General features: G+C 43.4%; 2 long non-coding RNA genes across 3 annotated transcripts in view; one reads left to right on the top strand and one right to left on the bottom strand.

Moving 5' to 3' along the window:
• Positions 1-16557, top strand: part of LOC111559802 — an 82481-nt gene extending 65924 nt beyond the window's left edge. The window contains exons 2-4 of one of the 2 annotated variants that reach the window (XR_006595459.1): positions 12172-12821; positions 13716-14176; positions 15199-16557. This is a non-coding gene — a long non-coding RNA (uncharacterized LOC111559802). Of the gene's footprint in view, positions 1-12171; positions 14177-15198 lie in introns of both variants that reach the window. The other variant, XR_002741097.2, reaches the window with a different exon arrangement.
• LOC123384411 lies at positions 3103-12261 on the bottom strand. The gene is made up of 3 exons (XR_006595460.1): positions 12127-12261; positions 10196-10369; positions 3103-5813 (listed from the first exon to the last, which is right to left on the bottom strand). It is a non-coding gene; the product is annotated as an uncharacterized LOC123384411 (long non-coding RNA).

Here is a 16557-nt window from a genome sequence, read left to right as displayed (position 1 = left end):
GGTACTGGCCATTAAAAATAGTATGTTATTGAGGCTCTGGATCCCATAATGATCCTCTAAAAAATGACTTTTGCAATAGCAGGCTCTTAATCTAGCTGGACTTGGGCTGTAAACTTGGTCTCCCATGTGGTAGGTAGCAGCTAAAGTCTCTGCTTAATTATTTCAGCCTCCACTGATGCTTTTCTGTTGTGCTCCCAAGGTCTCCAACTAAATGTTGTTTGATAGGAATCTAAGGATCCGGGAAAAGATTTTGCACGAATGTGGAGTTCACCAACTTTTGCAACTCTCACCTACAATGACCTGTTCCTGTACTTTTTGGTGGCTGTTTGACCAGCCTCTAAAGTGTCTCTTGAAATCTCAAGCCAGCAAGGCAGCCGGAGCCGTATTCCAATTAGAGAGTGTCCATAAAAAGGCCTCAAACCTCCAATCTTATCTGCCATAATCCACCTTTCAAAGTCACACCTCTCTCCACTAAGTTTCTGCCTGCTCTGTGTCTCTCAAAAGGAACTGGAAATTGTTTGTGTTGTCTGTGTATGTTTGCTTTTTGTTCTGATCTTACATTGTTATTGACAGAAGAGCTAAACATATCGAACTACTTTACTACTCCAAAAAGCCATGTAAATTATACCATCTATTTTAAATGGTTTATTTCTACAAAGCATAGCTTTGTCTGTATAATTCAAATAATCCACAATTTCAAATTCTACCGTCTTTGAACAACAAAAACACCAGTATATCTTGAGACCAACAAAAAGAAAAAAAAAATTTTTTTAAAAAGCAAGTAGTAATAAACAGCAGAAAACCTATTTTGACTCTGAAGAGAAAAAAAAGCCCCTAGAATTTAATTGGAATGTGAAATTTCTTCAATTTTCAAATTAAACATCTAGTGAAGCTCTGTCCAATAGAACTTTCTCTAATGATGTATAGAACTTTCTCTAATGATGTAGACATGTTTTACCTATGTCTTTTATGATAACCACAAGACATAGGTAGCTATTGGGCACTTAAAATGGGGCCAACGTTACTAAAAAGTTGAATTTGCATTATTCTTAATTTTATTTTATTGCTTTTAATCAGTTTATTTGTTTTGAGAGAGAAAGTGTGTGTGTGTGTGTGTGTGTGCACATGTACATAAGCAGGGGAGTGGCAGAGAGAGAGGGAGAAAGAGAATCCCAAGCAGTCTCTATGCTGTGAGCATAGAGTCAGGCTTGGGGCTCAATCCAGCAAACCGTGAAATCATGACCTGCACCGAAACCAAAAGTCAGACGCTTATCCAACTGAACCACCCAGGTGCCCCTATACTTACTTTTACATATTGGAAATTTATTTTTTTTTAATTTTTTTTCAACGTTTATTTATTTTTGGGACAGAGAGAGACAGAGCATGAACAGGGGAGGGGCAGAGAGAGAGGGAGACACACAATCGGAAACAGGCTCCAGGCTCTGAGCCATCAGCCCAGAGCCCGACGCGGGGCTCGAACTCACGGACCGCGAGATCGTGACCTGGCTGAAGTCGGACGCTTAACCGACTGCGCCACCCAGGCGCCCCTACATATTGGAAATTTAAATAGCCACACGTGGCTAATGTCAAGTGCATTGAGCAGTATAGGTATAGTGCAAGCAAGAGATTATCATCAACAGCAGGTAGAAGCCATTTTTGATGAGATAATAGAGATATTTTAATGTGGCTTAATCAAAGAAATAAAGAATTCAGTGATTTATGATATAAAGATGTTTAACTATCCCTCACTGTACCATTTTCTTCTAAAACATTACATACCATTTATACTGCTGCTGTTTCTGGACTATATTTTTAGGACCAAGGAGCAAATGACTAAAAAGAAAAAGGATAACATGAATTTATCAATCAATTAAACATTTATCATGCAGATTATGTAATAATCATGGCCCTCAAGTTAAAACTCACTTGATTTATTATGGTGAATATGTATATAAAGTAGGGTCACATCTCACTTAGAGGTGAGGATTTCAGGTAAAGTGAAAAGCAAGATGGTCTGAATCACCCTTGAAGCAAAAATTCCTTTATATCTACCGGCTATAAAATGAAGAATGGTCCTAACTCGTGATAAATTCACTCCCGACCATTTTTCCTCCCAGACTGGAATAGATCATTGTTTCCAAGGCTGAACGACAGATGGTAACAACGGTCTAATATTTAGATGTAACGCTGTGTGAGTAGCATTTCCTACACATAGACTCCCAGAACCCACTCAGAGAGGACAGGTATCTTGCTCTGAGATACAGGGACTGTGGCCATTTAAAGAGCCAACACACGTCTCGCCGTGCAGTTACCCCATGGCAAGACTCATGGTGAAGGGAAGACGGGGGACATTGCCCCAACTGTGACAATTCTCTCTCTCTCTGTGTGTGTTCATCATAACTCCTGTCAGAAATTCATGTACTTGAATTTGAGCAAGATAAGTATGCCTGTGTGAAACTCCCTTATAATGCATTTGGGGAAATGACCAGTAAAAATGGATAGAGACCATAGTTTTTGACTCTAATTGTTTGTATTTCCGGTACCCAGAAAATCCAAACTGCCCCTTCTTTAGCCGTACTAGACAATTAAGTCTTTAGACTATTCTTGGATTCACAGGGAAAATAGAGTAAGACTGTTAGATCATCTCCGAGCACAAAGAATTACCATCCAGAAGGACTGACCAATTGTAAGCACGTCCTAATTAAGATATTGGCATTGTCTGCCATGCTTCTGGTCTTAGAGTACAATTAATCTGACATGTTTCCCCTCTGTGTATATGTCTATTCTAGTGCCTATTGGTATTACCAGAGTTACCCAAATGATGCAGTTACCTCCGTGTTCTAGCAGAAATAAATGGAAGCCTTGATTACCGTTATTTATCTGTTTGGGGAAGTCTTGCTGTATAATAAAATAGTTCCAAAATGTTAGGAGGACAGAATACAAACTCTATCTGTAATTTCATTATGTTTCACCCATTCTAAATGGCAGTGTGGGCTTTTTATTTTTAAAAGACTATCTCATGAATGCTTTCCTCTCCTTGGCCCACTTACCCTTTCAATTTTTCCTTATGGAACTAACAATGATAATACCAACAGCACCAAAAACATAGCAAGTGCTTTATGTCTAAAGGTCATGACCTTGGCCTTCAGAAAAACACAGTCACTCTTCCCCCATGAGCCTTCGTGAATCTTACACTGAACCCTCTACCAAAAGTACTTCTCCACATTGACGAGAACTGGTTGGTTGACTATATTATTTGATAAGAGGAGTTGCATTCTTATTTGAGGATGGGATGATTTTTCACTTTGAATTATTGCTTGGTTTTCTTCCCATACAATTCCATTTTGAGCCACTTGTGCATGCAAATTGCCTTATTTATTACCCAAAGATCAGGATCCTATCGTTTGTGTGTTTTCTCCATTCCTTCAATGTTATGGGACTTATCCCCATAAACTGATTTTCTGACTTTCGACTCTCCTCTGTTTCTGCCTATTAGTCATTTTGCTTTTCCATCTCTCCAGCGTTTGATTGCCATTGCGCCACATGTGAAACATGTTGCTTTCATTTCTCCTGTTACCCATCGTCTGAGATCTGATATCTTTCGAAAATTGCTTTCTATTGTTGACCTGCCCTTTTTTCCTACAAGTCTTCTGTGATAGGACTTGTTCTCCCCCGTAGTCAGAATGCAGTGAGTAACTGGGGGAGACTTTTCTGGAATCAGAACCGCTCCTTTCACCGATCCTCTCTAGACCGTTTCCCCTGATCTGGGGAAATGCCTGGTTTTCTGCCCAGTTTGTTTGGACCATCGTGTGGTCCCCACTCTTTGCAGGCAGAGCGAGCCTATAGATGGATATGGGGAAGTTCCGTGTTAGTTAGGAAGCTGTGGTGGTTTTTGAATCATATTGGATGTTTTTGCAAAGTCAAGTGTATCTTTACCTTTGCGTCTTTTTTCTTAAGAACTCAAAAGATGTTTCGATGTCTTCTCTTGCATGGCTCTTTGAGGAGAGAGCAAAGGTGATAGGTACATGTAAATAATGTGAATAACGTCCTATCTCAACTGAAGAATTCACCATTTCTCTTCCACATTCTTTTTCTGTTGAAGTCATCTTGCAAGATAACTTTTGCTACAAGGGCCACTAAAATTTGTCAGTAATTCCAATGGATATCCTTTGAACGCCCAGCAGAAGGCAGGCCATGGAGGTAAAACAGCTCATGGGCACTGCACAAAGTTATTCATGGGCATTCCATGGACAGGAGAAAGGCACAAGGAGAGGACTGACTAGAGTCAAAAACCCTCTGTCAGTGCTTTATAGTAAGCATCAAAGGATGAGACTGTAAGTCCAGCGGTCCAGACAATAGATCTTAGAGGGAGTCTACTGACCTACACTCTGTCCCACTAAGCAGTCAAGTTGAGGAGGATTCTGGGACCTTTATAAGAAAATCAGTTAGAACAGGATCCCTCATCCTCCAATCCCACAAATGGCAACAATGCATAAGAATCTTTAGAACTTAGTGCCTGTACCACAAAAAAGCCAACTGAAACTCAGAGTTGATCAGAGTTGGTTTTTCTGAGAATTATAGCTCAGCTAAATGACCCACTATCGCTCTCACTTCTGATAATTTACTTATAATCTCCCAGAATTGGCTTCCCCGTAGAATTGCTGTAAAGATTAAATGAGATAGTGCTTAGGACGCGCGCAGGCTAAGAGCCTGATAAATGAGCATTGTTCCTGCAGAGGCTGCTGAGAATAACAATGGTAGTTTCACTTCTGCTACATAGCCAAGGGGGTACGTCCCGGGGACCCACGAGGTGAAAAGTGCAAAGTGACGGGGTGCTTTTTATCCCTTGTCACACACAAGCCAGAAGCACTTGGTGCTTTGCCTGGCGGGGCAGAGAGTTAAATTATGAAAGTGGGAATGAGATCCAGAAGGTGAGGCTAGAGGTAGAAAAGGAGGACCAGAAGGCAGGCTTTTGGCAAGGGAGGCATAATGCAAAGCTGGGGTGAGTGGCAGCCAGAGTTCCTTAGAGAAGAGAACATCCTACTGGCAGACGATATCTCTGCTTGGATCCTGGCCCCTAGAGCCTGTCACCAATGTACAAGTTCCAGACTGATAGTCTGCCTGGTGGTCAATGGAACTCAGGCCCTCCACTGCGTCGTTGGGGCCAACCCAGGAGCACTGGACCTTACCGGGGTGAGGCTCCATGTGGTAGAGGCTAAGACGCCTGGTGGACCCTTCCATCCAGGTACCGAGACTATGGCAAATCCATTGTCTAAAGATGAGTAAGTGATCCTCTGTGTTTCCCTAGCACCCATGTTGAAGGCCTCTCAGGATCACTGTAGCTGTCAGGTATTTGTAGAACAGTCCTCAGGAAGGAGCCAGTAGTGTTATGCACCCTGCACAAGCAAGGGCCACGCAGAAGAGCTGCGTTAAACCATTTGCCTCTGGTCCCGCAATTTGCCCTCTGCAGAGCTGGGTCTGACCAAGGTCATGGTGGGCTCATTTTCATGGTCCCATAGCATCTTTCTGTTAAAGCTTGAAATAATTTTTACCAAGCTGACGATAAGAAAGGCAATTGTTCAGAGCCAATAAAATAAAGTCGAGAGGAGAGCAAATATTTAAATGTAAGTCATATTCAGATATTTTCAGCGGAGTAATGCGCTAGCAAAACATTTCTTGTTGTTCTTTCATTAAGTGGAGATGCAGGGAGGTCATAAGATGTGCTATCCTGCGGTCTGCTGTTGCTTGGATAAGCCGGAAGCTCGTATTTGCCAAGTTTCCTTAGTCGAGAAGTGTCATGTCAATGAAGTTAACTGTTGAGAACAAAGTATTTGAACTTCAAATTGTCATTCAAGAAAAGAATTTTGAGTACTCCTTTAAAAAAATTGGCAGTTGTCATTTAATAGATGATGTGATCTAAAAGCATATTATTTTTTAATGTTACCTAGGAGATCTCATCAGCTTCATGACATTCTTAATCTTTGGTATAATTGTCTAAATTGATAGAACATCTTTTATTAAACTGATAGAGGTACATCCTGCCCTTTTATGAGTCAAGTAAACAGGTGTGATTATTCAGGGCTCTAAGTTCTTACTTCTTTTGTCTTTCCTTTTTTTTTTTTATCAACCCTCCTAAAACTTTCTAATACTTATAAAAGTGGCACAGTTTTAAAAGATAAGAAGCACCCAAATTATCTTCTCCCTGACCTTTATGGCTTCCAGAACAAGTCGTTTCTGTTAACAGCACAGTTCAAGCTTTTTCTTACAAAGGATGCGTGGCATTGCGCCCTCAGAAAAACATTTATTGTTCCTGATAAGGAAAGTTATTAAGCCCTCATCTTTGCTCAGAAAACCATTTCGAGCAAAAGAAAGTTGGGGGATATTTTAGAACGCCTGAGGAAAATTTTGAAAGAAGTGGGGGGAAACGTCCCATAAGTTACATTTTCTTCAGGTACACATGTAGTTTTATAACTTTGACTATGCCTTGTTGCAACAAGTAAGGTACGTTTCAAGGATAATTCTTGGCAGCCTTTCGATAGAAGCAGCACATTGACACCGCTGAAGTTTAATGTGTTGAAGGTAAGTTTTGTAAAAAGGATTATTGGGAGAATGTGAACAGGAAACTGGCACAGAGTTAAAATTCACATAATATGTTAACCGAACTTAAACCTTTAAACCCGGCTGCTTCTTTTTATTATTATTATTATTTATCTTTTTTTTTTGAGAGAGAGAGAGAGAGAGAGAGAGCTGGGGAGAAACACAGAAAGAGAGGGACAGAGGATCCAAAGCAAGCTCTGCCCTGACAGCAGCAAGCCCGATGCGGGGCTCGAACTCACAAACCGCGAGATCGTGACTTGGGCCAAAGTCCAAAGCTCAACCGACTGAGCCACCAGGGCGCCCCTAAACCTGGTTGCTTCTTACATTGAGCAATTCAGATTCAGTGGTCATCTTCTGAACGAACCTGTGTGTTTTCATTAAAAGCGGTTTCATGAACAGTGTTTGTTCAGAAAGGCAGGTGCATACAAAAGCTCATCCACTAGTGGTCAGCTGCCTTCGTCAGTTTTTTTCCTGGGGCTTCAAAACAAACAAGCGTGATCTATGGATCCTTGCAGGTTGCACGGTCTGTGACAATACAACTCTGTTGCCATTAATTCTTAAGGAACTACGGACCGAATGTCCAGGAAGGCAAAGTTATAATATAAACCTCCTCCCTGTTACCAAAAAAGTGGGGGTCTCTTTTGCGCTGTTTTGGACTAGCTGAAGGTACGGTGCACAGTCAGGGAAAAAGCACAAAGTATCTTGGAGCCACATAAAAGGAAGCATACATTTACAAATAATAAGATTCATTAAGGAAAATAATAGAAGAGGCAGTAATAGTCATTAAGTCTAGAATTCATAACTTCAGATTTCTCGTGCACAATAAGCTTTCTGGTGTGCCACTGTTTTTAATAGCCTAGCAGCTTTTTAAAATTCGGTTCTTAAAAGATGATGGGCTTCGAGCGCTAGGATATGCAAGTACACAGAAAAGACTGGCTTTGCTGACCATTTCTTTGTGTTTGGGTATATATTTCTGTATGGCATAATATTTCCACTTGCACTGGTTTCCTGGCACGAAAATGTTTATTGCGCTCATTAGCTAAGAGGGTATCGGCACTGGTCCAATGAACACAGATCTGCCTTCTGATTTCAGCCATTAAATTGCAGTGGGATTCACAGGCTTAACATTGTGGGTGTGAGGATGATAAAATGGAAACTCCGTCTTTAGCCCAGTTACCATGGATGCAGTTAAAGGTCATAGTGCCAGCTGCTAACTAGTTGCCTTTTGAGCTGTGCTTCCCCTCCTGGCTCTGTGTTTTCGAGCACTTCCGTTCCTTGAGGTCTGTCCTGGAATACCTTCACCTAATTTCGTGACACACTAACCTCTTCTTTAAAACGGCGGGCTCCCTCCTTTCAAGACAACGGTTGCCATGGATCTCCTCTTTTGTGTACGTATTATAGACACGGTATAGAATCCAAAGGTAAAGGCCTTAATAAAAATCCAAATTGCTGTGGCTTCGGCATCCTGCGTTACTTTCTCATTTTCTGCACAGCGCTCATTCCCAGCCTCGCCCCCGCCGCCCCCAAAAAGTATGGTAAATTCCCATCTTCGTTCAAACTGGTAATGGGTTGAGGCACCGATGCATTCACAACGTGAACCATCAACTTCTTCTTCATTCGGCCCAAAGTCCTAGGAGTTAATTCCTTGTATTGCATGAGGTGTCAGGGTAATTACTGCTGATCAACCCTGTTTCCCCGCGTGCTGCCCAGCCTCGCGGGCCCCCTGTTTATTGATGCACCGCTACAGCATCGCGGCGCTTTCATTCAGCCAAGCTTCTTAATCGAAAGGGTTTGGACAATGTCGGATTTTCAAAGAGAAGAAGTAGGGGAAAAAATTAAAAGTAGCCAAGCAAAATAAAGTGCCTGGTAAGGAACCTGAATGCTCTACAAAATATTTCCTGATGTCGACACTTCGTCTCAATACATTTTAAAACTCCCATTCATTCCCCAAAGAAGGTGCTGTGAGCCTTTCCTTGGGCGACCTAACTGTACATTTTGAAATATTTGGGGGAACGTGTAGCTTGAAAAAAAAAAACACACTTCAGGAAAGTTTATTGCTTTTTGTTCTATTTAGATATGTCTCAACTGTGTGGAGCTATATAAGCCAGAATACAAAGAAACTTACCAAAAAAAAAAAAAAAAAATGTTGTGCCCCTCTGTTTTAAACACACATTTATATAACTTGTCATTTCATAAAAATAAATTAAGTATTATATGAGCCAAATGTTTCAATTCCACACAAGAGTGGTTTCTGGGGCTCTTGGCAGAATGCCACTATATTCATTTTTATTTCAAACACAATGTGAAGTCTTTAATTTTAATACACTTTGTAACTATAATGGTTATAAGGCATATACTGTATTAATCCACCCTCATCTTTTTCTGGGCCTGGGCAGATTTCACCGAAGAACAGAAAGATCCGTTGATTTCATGTACCTTACACACTTGAAAATCCTGCGGGAAGCCTGGGGTGGGGTGTGGAGCCCGGAGAAAGAATTCAGAGCCGGGCACTCAGGGCTCGGTGCCCTAAACGTTGCCACTGGCGTTGGCCTATCATCCTTGCCCGTGTCCGGTCCCCGAGTTCAAGGGACGGCCAGATAGGCGAGGCGAGCAGTCGAGAGGGGAGGGGAAGTCCCATCTGCCGCCTGGGGCTCTTCCCCGGCTCTTGAGTCCCTGGGCACCTCCCTCGGGAGCCATCTCTCAGCCTCTGGCAGTCTGAACGGAGAGGAGGACTGGTTAGTCAGCTGATGGGAGCCTCTCTGCAAGCGCCCCATGTGATGGCAGTGTGGTCATGGGCCAAATCCTTCCCCACAGCTCCTTTATCCTCTGGAACTCTACTGGCCAACAGTCAGAGAATGAGCAGGGGACAAGAACACTAGGAGATCCCTGCCCCGTTTAATCCGAGCTAGTCTGCCAGAAAACACGAGAGGCTGATGCCCAGTAAGAGGCACCAGAGTGGCAAAGACAAATACATATGTAAATCTATTAATCCCCAGGGACAGTCCCCAGGTCTCAGAGCGACCTCAGCAGCAGAGAGGTATTTCTTCATTAAAGGGGCCGGCGGAGGGGGCGGGAGGGAGAAGTCATTCTCCTAAGCCTTGCGACTGTATTCTTGGGGACACCAGAATAACACGTTTCCAGCGCTCAGGGAGGCTTGAGCTCTCTCCTCTTCCTCTGCCACACTTCTAATCAGAGAATTTCTTCCTGTGCCTTGTTTACTGTTGATATTTTCTGGCTGATTGGAGAGGAATGACATTTTGACAATTTACTGTAGCAGTAAGCACTGTACAAACAAAAGGTGCTGATGAAAACTGGAACCCATTATTATGTAAATGACGGCTGAGTAACACAGAATCTGTCTCCCAGTCACCATCATTGAGACCAGTTTTACTCAATGATAATAATTTTCATGATTGCAGACTTCAGAGTGATCAGAAATATGCTTTAGCTGTTGCATTTATCTGCTGCTGGTACTTGACCCTTAATTAAATTCTGAAACTTTTTTATATAATAAAGTAAAATACAGCTGACACTTCCGTTCAAACAAAGAGGCTCAAACACAGAGCTACCAAATAAGATAAAGGTATTTCAGACTTACCTCGCTGTATTTATAGTAAACACGGATTGCACAGTGTATTTTGAAAGCGAGCTTAAAGTTTCAAATGCAGATGTGTGTTTTCAAGTAATTTTCAATTCTGTACTTCGGCACGGCTCTTCTTAAATAATGCGAAACCTCTGCAGGCTCATCTTGGACACGTCATAATAAAAAAATCTGTTTGAAAGGCATGTAAATGTGCTCTGAAAATAAGTTCTGTGGATTCTTTAAATCATCCGTCTTAATATCTAGACTATTCAAAGCGAGTCCTCAAAACTACGCCACTTAAGACCCACACAGCTTGGGGAGCCTGCACTGAGCTTTGGAAAGGAATCTTTTCTTCAGAAATGTGTTCTTGTCTTAAAAGGAGAAAGCCAAGGCAAATTTTCAAGCAGATTTTGGCTTCAATGACAAATTGATTGGCTAAAACAGATGTCAAAGTGAAAATACAAAGAGCCAGGCATTATATGCAGGTATCAGCTGTTTTCTTAAGAATGGCTGACAGTAAAAGACACTTTGGCTAATGTGTTCTTATTCTCTTGAAATCCTGCTAATGCTCCAGAGCATTTATTTACCTTGGAGTTCTCGCACTCTTTCAGGGTTGGCGGGGGAGGGCAGAATGGTGGTGGGGGGGGGGGGTGGCGGGGAGGGGGAATCTTCGTTTTGAATATGTTAATAAGTAAAAGTCAATTTAAAGGGGGCAATTGTACGAGCCCGTTTTTAATATTTCCTTAAATATATAACCCTTTCTAGCCAGGCAGCTCACAGAGCCAATGAGCTAAGAAGGTAATTACTTAAGTGGATTTCATGAAGAGCAGAAAGATGATTGTGTCACATTAAATAACAATTGTGTCCTTAATGATGTGTTGTGCTATAATGCAAACACCCCTCCGCCATCTCTGGCCAGGGCTCCAGTGTTCCTTTCTAATGACTCCTGGGGCTTCGGTCCCCTTGCCACGACTCGGGGCTTTCAGAGCCTATGTAAACACCAAGTGAGCTGGTATATTTTTTTAGACCGTGGTGCCTGCAGCTGCGTGGTCATTGATAAATTGGCTATGAATTGCTGAAATACTTCATATGAATATAAACATTGTTGTAGCTTTGTAGCTTGGAAAAGGGAAGAAAGAAATGGACTGGACCTGACAGAGGAGACGGCAAGTCCAGAACACAACCTTCCAGAGCTTTCGTTCTTTGTAGTGTAGAGTAAAGGCCCCATTTACTTGGAAAACCAGCACAATAGTCCCCAAAAGTGTGTGTGTGTGGAGGGGGGAGGGATGTGAATGCAGCTTTAGAAATTGCATGAAGTGTGGTTTCATATTTAGGCATTTCTCTCCTATAGAATATGGAAGCAGGACATAACATTGCTGTATATTAGATTTTGTTTCTTTGCAATGTATAGTATTCTGAGCATCTGTACCCACTCCACTTGGTCTAGAGATACAAAAGAAGGGCCAGCATAATAAATATATCCTATCTCTGACTTAGGATTCACATGAGATGCTATCTAGCCTTAGAGGCAGAATTTTCACAGTGATGTACACTTAAGAAAGAGAGAAAAAAAATAAAAACATGAACAGGATAATTAGCCCATGGCTATAAATTTTCTTGACTGCTCTTGGATGCTATTGTAATGACCAGTTCCCATATAGTCCATCATGGTATCTCTTCGTAGACATGCACATCGAATCTTTGCAAGATCGTTTCTTTCCTGATGTTAAAATTAATACATCTGCTTTCAAAGGACATGATTCAAATGAAATGTACAAAATGCAATAAACAACCCAAACGTGGAGAAAGTACTTTGCACGGAATCCTATTTGAGTAGCAACGTACCCATTGCACAGCACGAAGAAATAAGGTCCTTAAGGTCAGGAAATCTGAACCTCACTATGGGTTAAATATGTTGTGGTTGTTGAAATGAGCAAATCTCTTACCTCTGATATTTTGTCTTTGTCTGTTTGTTGTTTGTGCTATTCAAGGAAGGGAGACTTTTGGATCAGAACAGATGATTGAAATGGAGACTGGAAACCCCTGATCATGTTGAAAGACACCGGATCCGACTCTGGAAATAACTAGCACAAAATCAGATTCCATAATCATGAAAGAAACACCTGTGGGGCGCCAAGCATCTCTCTTTGCAGATATAAGATCACCGCCCTGGAGCAAGGGGAGAAGGCCACCTTTACTGGGTCCTGTATAGGGCACTGCCTTAGCTGAGTTTCCTTCCTGCTCTGTGAGACAGAGAGAGTATCAGACCCCACAAGAAGCTGCATAACCCCCCTCCCCCTGCTTTCTCGGAGCCTGGGTCCACCCAGGTCTGACTGACTCCAAAGCAAGACTTGTTTACAGCATGGATATGATCCAACGGGTGGGAGAGACCGGTCAACATTGAAATCCAGATGCAATAATAAAGCCTCAACCAAGCGCTGCAGGCAGCTGGAGGAGGCGACGCAACAATACAGATGGTCACAGAGGCCACCCCTCATCTCCAATATCCTTTTCCAAAACGAGTATGAGCGGCTCTACAAGCTTATGGGAGCTATACCTAAGCTGCTTAGAGAGCCGCTCATACTACTGGGCACCGAGGACTCTAATTACTCGGCCAGTATTTCCCCCTGCACTCTAAACAGTTAAGTATTTTGTGTCCATTTTACAACCAAGAGAGAGAAAACGCATGAAATAAATGATTCCTCGAGCCACACACCCTTCCAAGTGTTTGACGTACATTAACATCTCAAAGCCACCTTGCGAGTTAGGCATTATTGGATTCATTCCCATTTTATAGATGAGGCAGTGAGCCACCAGGATGAGTGACCAGGGTGAGGTCACGTAGCTGGAGAGCGGAGGGCCAGTTGCTGACCCAGGATGGCTGTCCCGAGCCCGGGTCACTGAATTGCACTGCCTCCAGCAAAAGCAATTAAGGCTGGTCAGAGTGAACCATCCCAGACCGTGGGCAGGGTGGAGGTTATAAACATTGACCAAAAACCCTGTGACGAAATGGGTGAAGTATTTATTCCTTTCAATACAACCTATCTGGACGCTTTCGTTTTTTCATGATGCATGTACAGAATTTGAGTTGGTGCCCACAAAATTTGCCTCCTACCCTCAGATAGGCATACAGTAACATACAGACATGGTTCCAGCGAAATCTACGCTTGTACGTATCACATTTAATGTGCTTCTGAATTGTAGATAAATTTATCATCTAGCATTTTGATGCCAGTAAGCCAATTCATATGAAAGAGCCTTGCAAAAAGAAAAAAATTATTCTTGAAGCTTCAGGAAGAGACTTACAAGTAATAATCAGATATCAGAGGAAGGTATAAAATGATTTGGGGTGAAGTTATACATGATAGCATTCGCTCAAAACATTTGAGATAGTAAACTTTTCCATCCTTGAGTGATTTCTGAACTTCTCGTTCAGTGCTACTCAGTTTTCTCAATCAACGTTGGGGGCTGGCCCAGCATCCTTTGCAGTTTCCAGAGCATGTGATGATGTTCTATTTCCTTTTCCACCAAACAGAAACCACGGTCTTCTACCTCTTTCCCACGAAGCCTCTCAGACTGAGACACCACGGAGGTCACCACTCGCCTTCAGGAGCTGGCTGGTCACTAGCTCCTGCATGCCCTCTGCCCTTGAGGGTCGTGTACAGAACCTTCCCAATAAGAGCACAGTGTCCCTCTGTTCACATATGGCTGGGGGTTGTAATATATACATTTTAATGCATATTTGCTGAGCTACCACTATGTACCCAGCACTGTGCACTCCTTGTCTCTCCCTGGAGCATGCATGGAGATTTCAGAGCAGTCCTCTCTCTGAATACGGAGCGAGAGAGAGACCCTCACTGGCCTGAGGCTCCCTTAAGGCTTATGTGACAATGCACCTGCTGAAAATGCAAGCAGGAGCCCTGAACTACATCTAAGCCACTTTACTTTCCTGCACAATGATGCTCTCTACCTGGGTTCCCTGAAGCAGACACAGAGGTAGAGTTTATAGTGTGTGTGTGTTGGGCGGGGGGCGGGGGGAGGAGGGGGAAGTGGTCTAAAGGGACCAACAGGTGGGAAGGAAGGGAATAAAGCCAGACTAGGCAGACAGAGAGGCTGGGCTGCCTTGAGGTGTCTACAAAGTCCCAGCTGACCTCAGGAGCTCTGGAGCTAGAGTAGCCCTTCAAAGTTGTCCCCAGATGGAGCAAGGCAGTCAGGCTTTTTATCCTCTACATCAGCTGACCGATGATAAGGGATGTCCCAAGAAGAGGCGTGACCTGGGACAAAGCAGCACTCTCCAGCCAAGGAGACTTCAGGAGAGGCTGACAGTTGAGCACCGTTCTGCCCAGCTAGCAGCATGACGGATGTGGGCAGCACAGGATAATGTCCACGAGACTCTCCGTATCTTAAACCTAGAATCCCGTTCTATCTATGTCATTTATTGGGAAGCAAAGGAGTCCAAAGAATTAGCATTTCTCAGATGCATCAAGTTCGTGTCCGCGCACGATAGGAATCACTCCTACCAACGCCCCGGACAGCAGGTCACCTAGCTTCTATTTGGACACTTCTAGGAACAGGAGCTCATTGTTGGGGAGCTTTAGTTGTTACACGCTTTTTCCCAACGTTGAGCCAAATCTTCCAGGTAGAAATTGCTCTTTAATAATAGCCATCGTATTGACAAGTTATTGGCCGGGTAGCAAAACTAGGGAAGAATAGCGCGTTTGTGCAAATCCATTTGGACCAAGGACTGAAATAATGGAGTAGATATTTATTCCTTTTTTGAAAAAAAAAAAAAAACTATTCTACGGGCTCTTCTCCACCGAAGAGTCAGAGTGATCTTTTTTTAAACAAAGATCAGATCAGTCATAGGCTATGCTCAAACTCCTTTACTTGGAATGTAGCCCACAGGCCTCGTCCTGGCCTACAAGTCCCCTCCTTTCCGGAGCCTGACCCTGGCACGGCCCTCGCCTCCTACCTAACACCCTGGATTCAGCCACTTTGCTCTTTTTACTGTTCTGCAGACACTCCCACGTCATTCTGCTTCAGGCCTTTGTACTTGCCGGGACGTCTGCCCTTAACGCGCATCCTCCAGACTTTTGCAAGGCTTCATTCAAATGCCAACTTCTCAGAAAGGCTTCCTGACACACCCCTTCTCAGAAGAGCTCCTCACCCTCGCGACCCCCTCGTTCTGCTTGCTTTCTCTTCATAGCCCTCGCTAATTCCTAGTGCGTGTGTTGAAGTTTTGTCCGGGCACTACATCTCTACGCTCCTAAAACAGCTCCTTGGCACATAGGAGCATTAAGTAAATATTTGTTGAGTGAGAACGCAAATAAATAAATCAGTGCACAAACAGAACCTCGCCCAAAAGTTACGGGTAGCGCAGTTGGGAAGTTGCTGAAATGCTCGAGGTGGGGCTCAGAATAAACCTCAACCGAAAGAAAACCATTTAATAAAGGGAAATCCAAACGTTTATTCTCCTGAGTCACAATCAAAGAGAAGAGAATTTCTACCGCACTTCATATATAGGCACCATACTGTAAATTCCTGGAGGGCAAGGACCAGGTTTCATTCTTCTTTTATCCCCTGAAGCTCCTAGCCTGGTAACCTTGAGTGCATTAGGCACCCTCTAAATGTCTGTTGAACATAATCAATCTAGCATATCAATCGACCTGGCCACTAAAACCAAGACTTTGGTCACCTGATGCTGTCATGGGGGAACGGAGAAGGCTAGCCTGTTTCAAGCATCATTACATTTTTTTTCTTCCGCATCTTTAAGAGCATTAGACCGGTGCACCAAGTTTCTTCACTGTGTCTGTAGACGTAGTTAGGAAAAAAAACATTCAAGATTGCATTGCCATTTAAGAGAGTTTGCTAACGTTCCCTAGAATGAAAGCCCCATTCAGTGGAACTCGGAAGGACCAGCCCGTAAACAACATTTACGGAGTGGGCTCTGTGCTCAGCCCCACGGTGGTCAGAGCTGCGTTCTTAATGACCCGGAGGAATGCCCAGGACATACTCTGCTGTTGAAGGGAAGTTGTGTGGGGAGTTTGGCTGGGTTCCTTGATTTTAGTTTGGTAAACCACCCATTCTGCCTCCTTAGGAGAAATTGGTACAGCGTCCTGAGGCAAATAAATGACTGACCCTGAGTCTCCCCTTTGAGGACCCATGCTTCCCCGGGAAGGCCAGGAGAAGCAGCAAGTCCTTCGGCCCTGCCTAGACCCCTCCCGCCACGACGTGGGGATGTGTTGGCAATGAAGGTAGCTGGTCGATAGTGGTAGGAGACTCATTTAGCAGAGAGGTACTAAAGCAAACATGCAAACATGAACCAAATATCACCAAGTCCGGGCCAAACCTCCCATCGCCAACAGCCTTGGGGGGGG

This window comes from Felis catus, chromosome A3 (assembly GCF_018350175.1).
Source record: "Felis catus isolate Fca126 chromosome A3, F.catus_Fca126_mat1.0, whole genome shotgun sequence".
Taxonomy (NCBI): Eukaryota; Metazoa; Chordata; class Mammalia; order Carnivora; family Felidae; genus Felis; species Felis catus.
The sequence above is the reverse complement of the archived record's forward strand: the minus strand, read 5'-3'. Positions and strand labels throughout refer to the sequence as shown.